This window comes from Panthera leo, chromosome A3 (assembly GCF_018350215.1).
Source record: "Panthera leo isolate Ple1 chromosome A3, P.leo_Ple1_pat1.1, whole genome shotgun sequence".
NCBI classification, from domain to species: Eukaryota; Metazoa; Chordata; class Mammalia; order Carnivora; family Felidae; genus Panthera; species Panthera leo.
Genome location: NC_056681.1, coordinates 27,537,717 through 27,547,617, shown reverse-complemented (window position 1 = coordinate 27,547,617; position 9,901 = coordinate 27,537,717).

Genomic DNA, 9,901 nt, shown 5'->3' with positions numbered 1-9,901 from the left:
TCCCCGTGCAGCCCCAGGGATCCAGTACCTTTCTTGGAAATCCCTTTTAGGTCTTGATGTCTCTGAACGCACCAGTGTCAAAAAATAGCTTCTCCAGGAAGAGGTTGGATGGCGTTGGAAAGGTGGGTGAAGCTCCCTCGGTTGCTCAGGTTCCAGAACCCCAGGGACCAGCTCACCTGTGTTTCAGGAATTTCAGGGCACACCAGGGGACTCTGGGATCTCATTTAACCCTGGAGACTCCCCTGCCAGGGAGGAACTAGTGAACTCATTTTCTACCCCTGGGAAGTCTAGACTCAGGTCGAAAATCCCTCAGCAGTAAGGGACAAAGAAAAGTGGAATTGGTTGTTTTCTCTGTGCAGCCAGCACTGTGCTGGGTTTGCTCATACATTCCTTACTTTGTTCATGCTGTATGAGACCCTGTTCTAAGTGCTGGGGACTCAGCAGTGACAAGAGTGACCCATCCCTGCCCTCACAGTTCTTATAAATCAGTGGGAAGACAGACCATTATCAAGAAAATGAAATCAGTAACCAAGATCATTTAAAATTCAGTATACATGTCATGTGTTTTCTTGAATAAACAAAGAGGATAGATTTGTTCTGTAGCACAGACGACTGAGGGGTGGCTATTTTCATTGGGGCTCGTCAAGAAGGTGATGTTTACACTAAGATCTTACGGAAGAGACGGGCTGAGGATGCAAAGATCTGAGGGGACATAGAAAAAGTAACCGCAAAGACCCCGAGGCACCTAATGAACCATGAGATGAACACTATGACCTTTATTCTACAGATGAGTGACGGTGAGAGGTTTACCCAAAAGCACCTACCTCGTGGTATGAAGCAGATTTGAGATTTGAACCTGGGGCAGCTAATGCCAATGCTTATACCGTCCAGGGACATTTTACAAGCTTTGCCACCCGGCAGCCTCCACCTGGACCAGTGGATATGGCTCCTGGAACTGCACCCTGGGAATGACTCCCCAGGTTCAGGAGGGCCTTGTCACATTTGGGGGGGGGGGTGTCAAATCCTGGTTTTCTAGACCAATGGAACATAAAATATAAGCCACATAATGTAGGATTACATTTTCTAGTCATGCATTAAAGAATACAAAGAGGGGCACCTGGGTGGTTCTGTTGGTTAAGCATCTGACTCTTGATTTTGGCTCAGGTCATGATCCCTGGGGTGGAGGGATTGGGGCCCCCCTCCCCCTGCCGCAGGAGCCCTGCTTTGAGCCCCACCTCCAGCTCCCTCAGCTGATAATGGAGCCTTCCTTAGATTCTCTCTTTCTCTGCCCCTCTCTCCCTGCTCTCTCTCTCTCTCTCTCAAATAATTTTTTTTTTTAATTTAAAGAAGAATAAAAAGAAACAGGTGAGGGGCACCCGGATGGCTCAGTCAGCGGAATTTGTGACTCTTGATCTCAAGGTTGTAAGTTCGAGTCTCATGTTGGGCGTAGAGATTGCTTAAAAAAAAAAAAAATCTTAAAAAAAAAAAAACAGGTGAAACTAACATTAATAATATATTCAATTATCCAATATATCTAGCATGTGATCATCTCAACAAATAATTACGAAATTATTAATGATATACTCTAAAATTTTTTTTCCCCGCTAATGTCTTCAATATCCGGTGTTTTATACTTTGGAAACAAATCGGAACAGAAGCTAAATTGTGAGGGCTTAAAGTAAAATGCTGTGGGGCGCCTGGGTGGCTCAGTCGGTTGAGCGTCCGACTTCGGCTCAGGTCATGATCTCTCGGTCAGTGAGTTCGAGCCCCGCGTCGGGCTCTGTGCTGACAGCTCAGAGCCTGGAGCCTGTTTCAGATTCTGTGTCTCCCTCTCTCTGACCCTCCCCTGTTCATGCTCTGTCTCTCCCTGTCTCAAAAATAAATAAATTTAAAAAAAAAAAAAAAAAGTAAAATGCTGTTCTACCAAGACAATTAAATTGTGTTTAGTGGACAACATGTTTTACTTGCTTTAAAATTAAAGTTAAATCACGTGCAAATTTTCAGCCTCTTAGCCATATTTTAAATGCTCAATAGCTTCGTGTAGTAAACGGCTACCACAATGAGTAGCACCCTAGAGCAAGAACTCTTGGTACCTGATCCAGGGAGAATAGCAAAGAAGTTAAGACCTGTTGGGTTTACAGCATAGATGCCAAATAGCCTTGAGCCTCAGTTTCCACGCCTATAAAGTGGGATTAATTACACCTTTCCTAACATGGTAGTCCTCAGGATTAAATGCACTAAGGCACCCTCAAGTCAGATCCCATTTCCCGGGTTCAAATCTCACCACTTCCAAGTGATGAGATTTTAGGTAAATGACTTAAGCTCTCTGTGCCTCAGGTTCCTCATCCACAAAATGGGGATAATAATAGCACCTACTTCATAGGTTCGTCATGAGAATCACATGACTTAATACCTGTGAAGTGTCTGGAATATAAATGCTGTCTAAGTATTCGTTAAAATGTAAAGAGAATAAATGGTGACCAGCTCCCTTCCCCCAGTTAAATGCAAACCGTGGGCACTTTCCTAGAGAGAGAATTTGGCTTTCGTGAATTTCCTTCTCTCCAGGCTTAGAACATCCCCCTACCCTGGTTTCTGAGCCCAGCTGGTTGTGTTTCTTTCTTTTCTAAGGTTTTTTTAATTGTTATTTATTTTGAGAGGGAGAGAGAGAGAGAGAGAGATCACCAGCTGAGGAGGGGCAGAGAGAGAGAGAGAGAGAGAGAGAGAGAGAGAGAGAGAGAATCCCAAGCAAGCTCCACACTGTCAGCACAGAGACACTGTCGCACAGAGCTGGACACGGGATTCAATCCCACCAACAGTGAGATCATGGCCTGAACTGAAACCAAGAGTCAGATGGTCAACCTACTGAGCCCCCAGGCACCCCAAGGAGGCTGCGTTTCTTTTTTTTTTTTTTTTAATTTTTTTTTAACGTTTATTTATTTTTGAGACAGAGAGAGACAGAGCATGAACGGGGGAGGGTCAGAGAGAGGGAGACATAGAATCTGAAACAGGATCCAGGCTCCAAGCTGTCAGCACAGAGCCCTACGCGGGGCTCGAACTCACGGACCGCAAGATCATGACCTGAGCCGAAGTCAGTCGCCCAACCGACTGAGCCACCCAGGCGCCCCAAGGAGGCTGCGTTTCTATTTGCTGTAATTCTGCTGGCCCTCAGCTCTGGGCGCAGGGACACAGAGGCTGTGCTCCAAGGGAGAAGAGGCGTGGGGGTCCAAGGGCCAATGACAGCAGCTGCTGGCCTCCTTCCTTTCCACCCCAGCTGGCTGGTGCCCGCCACATGCCTGAAATCCCACCACAGGTGTCCTTAAAGCTTCCATCTTTAAAAGTTCCTCCCACAGAAGTGGAAAAATGCCTTAGCGCGCTGGTTGGATCCCAGGTCTGGCTAAAGCCACCCATCCCGATCCCGTGAGATGGTGGGCAAGTCACATCCCCTTTGGCGGTCTTACTGTTCTTCCCTGGGAAATAGGAAAAGAGAGTTGGATTAGGTCAGTGTTTTCCAAAACATAAAACGTACACCAATGGGGTTTTAGGGTCTCAAGACTCTATGGCATAACACCGACTATCGCAATATAGGCATTTCCTTTTGATTTTCTTCCTGTTCCTCCAATTACTAGGGAGAAAGTCTCATGTAACGGCTTCTATGTCTTTGACGCCTCACTTGTTAAGGAAAGGAGAGCAGGCTCTGTTCAGAGCCTTCAGCAAGAGACAGGACTTAGCTAGAATCTAAGAATCTTCTTCTTGCTTGTTCTTATATTCAGTTTTACGGTCACTTTCTCTTTATGGAAACTGATAGTGTCTTTCCATTTGAGGTTAGTGATTAAAATTTTCCATTTGAAAGAAATTTCCCTAAGTTTTTATTTTTTTTTTTTCATTTTTATTTTATTTATTTTTAGTTTAGTTTAGTTTTTAACGTGAAACTTATTGCCAAATTGGTTTCCATACATCCCTAAGTTTTTAAAAATGAGCTGACTGCAAGAAAAACCTTACAGAACCCATAATACAAATGGGTAAACGGATCTGGGCCAACGGATTTGGGAATGGCGGTGGCTGATTCAAAGGTTGCAGCTCTCAGCTCTGCTGCGGGAGCCCTTAGGAGACGACTGGGCACCTCTTTCTTCTCTGGGGCTTTGCAGAGATCCTTCATCATCTGAATCTGTCTCAGGCCGGGCCCCAGGAAAGGCTGGAAGGTCAGTGCCTGGGCACAACATCAGCCCAGCAGGGGTCCACTGACAGTCAGAGCCCTGCTGGGCCATCCGGCTCTGTCCTCTGAGCTTGGGAGTGTGATTCTTTGCCCTTGGATGCAGCGTGGCCCTGTGTGGATGCTCCCCTTCCATCATCTTACTGCACCCTGAAACTTCCCCACCCAGTTCTTGTTTTCATGCCTGGAGGCAGATGAGGAAACTGGGGCTCAGAGAGGTGACATCACTAGTCTATGGAGGTAGTGAGATTAGCAGCCAGTCAGTCTGGCTCAAAGCCCAGGTGTCCTTTGTCTACGGCTTTGTGCCTTCTCCTTGGCCTTCTCCCTACCTGTATGACCCTGGGCAAGTCATTTAGCCACTGAGACCCAGAGCCCTCGTCTATAAAATGGAATTGACATCTATCCTCCTGAGAGGGGTGTTGAACAGCATCTTGCAGCTGGGAACTGTTACTGGATTCAGTGGAGGGTTAAATGAGTTAATACAAGGTGCTTAGAAGAGTTCCTGGCACAGGGTAAGCACTTGATGGTAGGTGGCTAACTTACCACAAAGTGGTAGTTTCCACAAAGCCTAAGATGCCATCTCTTAACCCCTTCCCCGCCCCCCCCCCCCCCCCCCAACACACACCCTTGGAGAGCTGAGGGTGAAGGGAGAGGTAGGGACATATTTCCTGAGCATCCCCCATGTGGCCGGCCTGGGCTGTGCCCTTCGTCTGCTTTCTCATACAATCCTGACCACAACCCTGTGAGCTAAGGACGAATTTATGCTCTTTTGACAAGTGAGAAAACCAGGTGTCAGAGAGGAGAAGTAACCAGTCCCGGATCACACAGCAAGCCAGAGGGGTTTGAGCCCAGGTCTGTATGGTTCCAAAGCCCTCGCCGTTGGCTGTTTCAGGAGCCTCCACCAGATCGGTCAGAAGTTCCTGGGGAAGTCCCATGCCTCCCTCAAAGGGTGAAGGGTGCTCTCCCCCAGTTGGTGGCAGGAGGAGCCAGAGACGGCAGGAGGAAAGCTGGGTTGCAGTTCTGACCTTGCAGCTGCCGGTTGGATGACCTTAGGCAGCCTCCAGTCCCTCTCCGGGCTCAGCCACATAATTACGGCTTTGTGTGTATTGGAGGTGGGGCTCTGGAACCTTCCAGAGATCCTCATTCTCTTCTTTGCCTTCCCGCTGGGAGGAGGAGGGAGCCCCAGATCCGAGTCCTCCCAATACTGGAGTCTTTGCTGAGTCATCCGATCCCTGCCCTGCCTTCCTTCCCCCCTGCCTGCTTCCTGCTGGCTCTGAAGCCGTCAGGGCCAGGAAGGAAAGGGATCGTGTGTTTGAATCAGGCCACTGTCCAGCCCTTCCGTTTCTGGGAAAAGCTTGAGGAGCGGGGTGGGGAGCAGGAGGGGGTACTGAGGTGTTCAGCCAGCTGCCAGTTGCATCAGAAAGCCTTGTGCAAGGTGCCCTCCCAGGTCGGGCACAGAGCCCTGCCCCATAGCCCCTACACCGACCCTGGTCTCCTGGGTGCCAGAATGAGGACTGCTAGGCCTTGTGGGGACACTGAGCCAGGCCTGGCCCGCATGGAGTGGCAGGAGGGAAGACAGGGTTCGGGGCAGGTGCTACTCATCTACCTGGATGATGGCACTTTAGACTGGTCCGGAGCCAACCCATCCACTTTGTCCCTGGAGAAAGCCAAGACTAGGCCAGTGCCCTGGATACTGACTGAGCCCTGATCCTTGACTCTGGTCACAGACTGAGCCCTGTTCCAGACTTTACACTCTTACTGAACTCTGACCTAAAAACTTGGACGGAGACTGAGCCCCCATCACTGCTGACAGCCACAGCTAAATCCTGACCCTGGCCCCAAACCAAGCACTGACTTGGTCACTGAAGAGGCACCCACTTTTTCCCATCCTGACCCTTGACCTAAGTTGCGATTCCTGCTCATGACTGAGTTACAATCTTCCAGGCAGACTTAGCTCTAATCCTTTACTCCTGACTCCAGTGCCCCCAGATAAACCCCCAACTGGAGCCCTAGGCCTGGTCTGTCAAGAATCAAGAGTGGTGCTCAGGCCCAGAAGTCAAGAGCTTGGCACTTGGGTGCCTGGGGGGCTCAGTTGGTTGGCGTCCCGCTCTTGGTTTCGGCTCAGGTCATGATCTCACGGCTCATGCGTTTGAGCCCCGCGTTGGGCTGGAGCCTGCTCAGGATTCACTCTGTCTCCCCCTCTCTCACTGCCCCTCCCCTACTCTCACTCTCTCTCTCAAAATAAATAAACAAAGTTAAAGAAAAAAAGAGCTTGGCACTTGCTGGTCTCCCTTCTGGCAGTCTCACCACCACATCCCCTCCCCGCACCACCCCCCCGCCGGCCCCCCTGCAAGGTTGAGGACGGCCAAAGGGCTGGATTGAACCACAAACCACAGCTCCATGGAGGTGTCCTCTGAGTAGCCCAAGACTGTGACTCAGCAGGGTGGGGGCAAGACATGGAGTCAAGCAGGGCCATAGGGGATGGGCTAGGGCAGGTGCCGTGTCAGTACAGGGAGAGAGAGGACAGTCTTTCTGAGATTAGAGCTGCAGGTGAAGTGTGGGGAGACCCCGGGGTCTGGAGATGGATGGTGCGTGTGGCCGGCCAGGACCACTGAGCCAAAGCAGCCCGGTCTAAGTCCTATCCACCTCCAGCTACCCATTTATCGCCTATTTTTCCATCCCTCGTCCACATCATTCTTTCTCAGAACATCCTTTATTCCCTTCATAACACACAATAGAATTTGGAATTACACATGTATTTAATTATACATAATCATTATGTATTAATATTAAATATATTAATTAGATACCATCACATATATATTTTACATATATATGTTTGTCTCCCCCATGAAACTGTAAGCTCCTTTAGGGCAGGCACCTGCTGGTTGGGCTCACCAGCATATTGGTAAGTGCTCAGTAAATTGTAGCGAAATGGATTAAATCCCTCCACCTATCTATACATCCCTCATCCATCCATCTACCATTTATTTATGACCTATTCCTCACCATCTATCCATTCAACTTTCTCCTACCATTATTCCATCCTTCCATCCACCCTCCATTTGATCATCATCCATCCATCCATTCATCCATCCACCAGCTACATATCTTTCCAGCATCAATCAAACCATTTATATATTCATTCACTCATTCATTCATTCATTCATTCATTCAACAACTATGTATTGAATACCCACCTCTATGTCAGGCACTGTTCTAAAGGCTGGGGATATTTCAGTGACAATAACAGATAAAAACGGTGCTTATCTCCCAGTAGAAAGAAGACGTGCAAGGAACAATTAACACAATAAATGCTTACACGATAGGGCATGTTGGAAGGTGCTGGGTGCTAGGGGAAAGAAGTAAAAGTAGAATTGTGGGTAAAGAGGATCCTGAGGATCTTAATCAGTAAGGTGGTCCCCCGGATGCCACGAGACTATCTGGAGGACAAGTTGTTCAGGCCAGGGAATCACTTCCGCAAAGCTCTCAAGGGAAGGCTCGACTGGTTTGCTGAGGCCAAAGGGGGTCAGTGTGGCTGGAGTGGAACAGGTGAGGGGAGGTGGTGGTAGATGACGTCATTGCTAATACAGATTTAGACCATCTGGAGCTTTGAAGGCCTTCGAGAAGACTCTGGGGAGAAAGGAGCGGATGTTGCAATAATTCCGTTGGGAAACGCTGGTGGCTCAGAGCAGAGCAGGGGTGAGATGAGATTGGACTCTGGATATATGTAAAAGGTGGGGACAGCAGGGTCGCTGATGTTGCAGATACGGAGAGGAAACGAGAGTTCTCAAGGGTGCCTCCGAGGTTCCTGGGCCTGAACACCTGCAAGTGTGAATCTGCCGTCCGATGAACGGGGCCAGGTGGCAGATTGGAAGGTCAGCTTCGGTTGTGTTGAGTCTGAGATGTCGTCCCAACGTCTTCAAGGAGACGTTGGGCAGGCCATCGGATGTATGCACTGGAGTTCAGGGCAGAGGACTAGGCTGACGACGTACATCTGGAGCCATGGGCAGGAAGGAGCGGACGGGGAAGTAAGGGGGACAGCCATCAGAGTGTGGAGTTCTGGACACCAAGCGAGGAGAAATGTATCAGGGAGCAGGGAGGGGTCAACCATCAAAGGCTGTCGATCAGTCGAGAAGATGAAGACCGAGAATTGAGTGTTGAATTTTGAGTCGTGGTACCCTTGACAACTGCCGTTTCAATGGGTGTGGGATGGGGTGGGCAGGTAGCCACATGATTGAGGTGGATTGAAGAGAGGAGAGGAATTAGAGACAGTGAGAGGATAGACACCTTTTCAAAGACCTTTGCTGCCAAAAGGGGGCTAAAAAAAAATGAGTGGTAGCTGTGGGGAGGGCTGTAGGATCAAGTGAAGGCCATTGTCTTGAAGATCCATCCACTTGCGACTCAGCCATGAATCTATTCAGTTGCCGTCTACCATACGCTATCCATCATGCATCTATCCCAATATCCCTTCCTCACTTGGAAGCTAAGAAACCTGTCCTGAATTTCTACGGGGTACCAACTTCTATGCCCGGGCACTGGAGTTGGGGGCTTGTAGGGCAAGAAACGGGGACCCCGGAATCTGGCACGTAGGAGGTATTCCGTTTAGGTGGATTGGATGATTTAAGACGCAAGGAGACCTGGTGCTCGTCTTCTAGGTGCTGGGTCCAGCAGGAGGACACAGAATGCCTGAGCTGGAGGCATGGTCTGGGTGCCGTATAATACGAACCAGAGAGGGAAAGCATTTTGCTCCAGGATGCACTGTGCGTCCGTGATGGAACGGAGATTCACACTCAGGCCTCTTGTCTTTTTTTCTCTTCCAGGGTGTTCTGTCCAAGGGGACAGAAGTTAGCTGGGAGCAAGGAGCGTGTAGGAATGTGGCACTTTCAAGAGGATAGATTTTGATTTTGATTTATTTAATTTATTTTTTTAAGTAATCTCTACATCCAACATGGGGCTGAAATTCACAACCCTAAGATCAAGGGTCACGCAGGCTCCACCGACTGAGCCAGCCAGGTGCCCCAGGAGGATAGATTTTTAAATATTTGTATTTATTTCTGTTTTGGCTCAGAACTCAAAAGGTACCAGGGGTAATACTTGAAAAGTCTCCCTCCCATTCCTATCTCCAGCCGCCTACCGCCTCTTTCTGGGGGCAACCAATTTTCTCATGTTTCCTTAAAGACGTAAGGGATGACTATTTTCCCCTTTAAATACAGACGGGAGCATACATTCGCTCCTTCAGATTGCTTTTTTTCTTCCTATTTGACAATTTGTCTTGGGGATTATTTCACATCGGTTCAGAAAAAAACTTCCTGGGGGGCGCCTGGGTGGCTCAGTCGGTTAAGCGTCCGACTTTGGCTCAGGTCATGATCTCACAGTTTGTGAGTTCGAGCCCTGCATCAGGCTCTGTGCTCACAGCTCAGAGCCTGGAGCCTGCTTTGTGGATTCTGTCTCCTGCTCTCTCTGCCTCTCCCCCGCTCGTACTCTCTCTCTCAAAAATAAATAAAACGTTAACGTTAAAAAAATTTTTTTTTAAAGTTTGGGCATTTGCACTTTTAATGGAACTTTCTGGGTGATCATCCATCGAGAGTGTGCCAATCTACCCCCTGCTAACAGAGCGTGTGACTGCTTGTTTGCCCACAACTTCAACAGCACAGTGCCTTATCAACGTTTTTCGATCTTTACTCATCT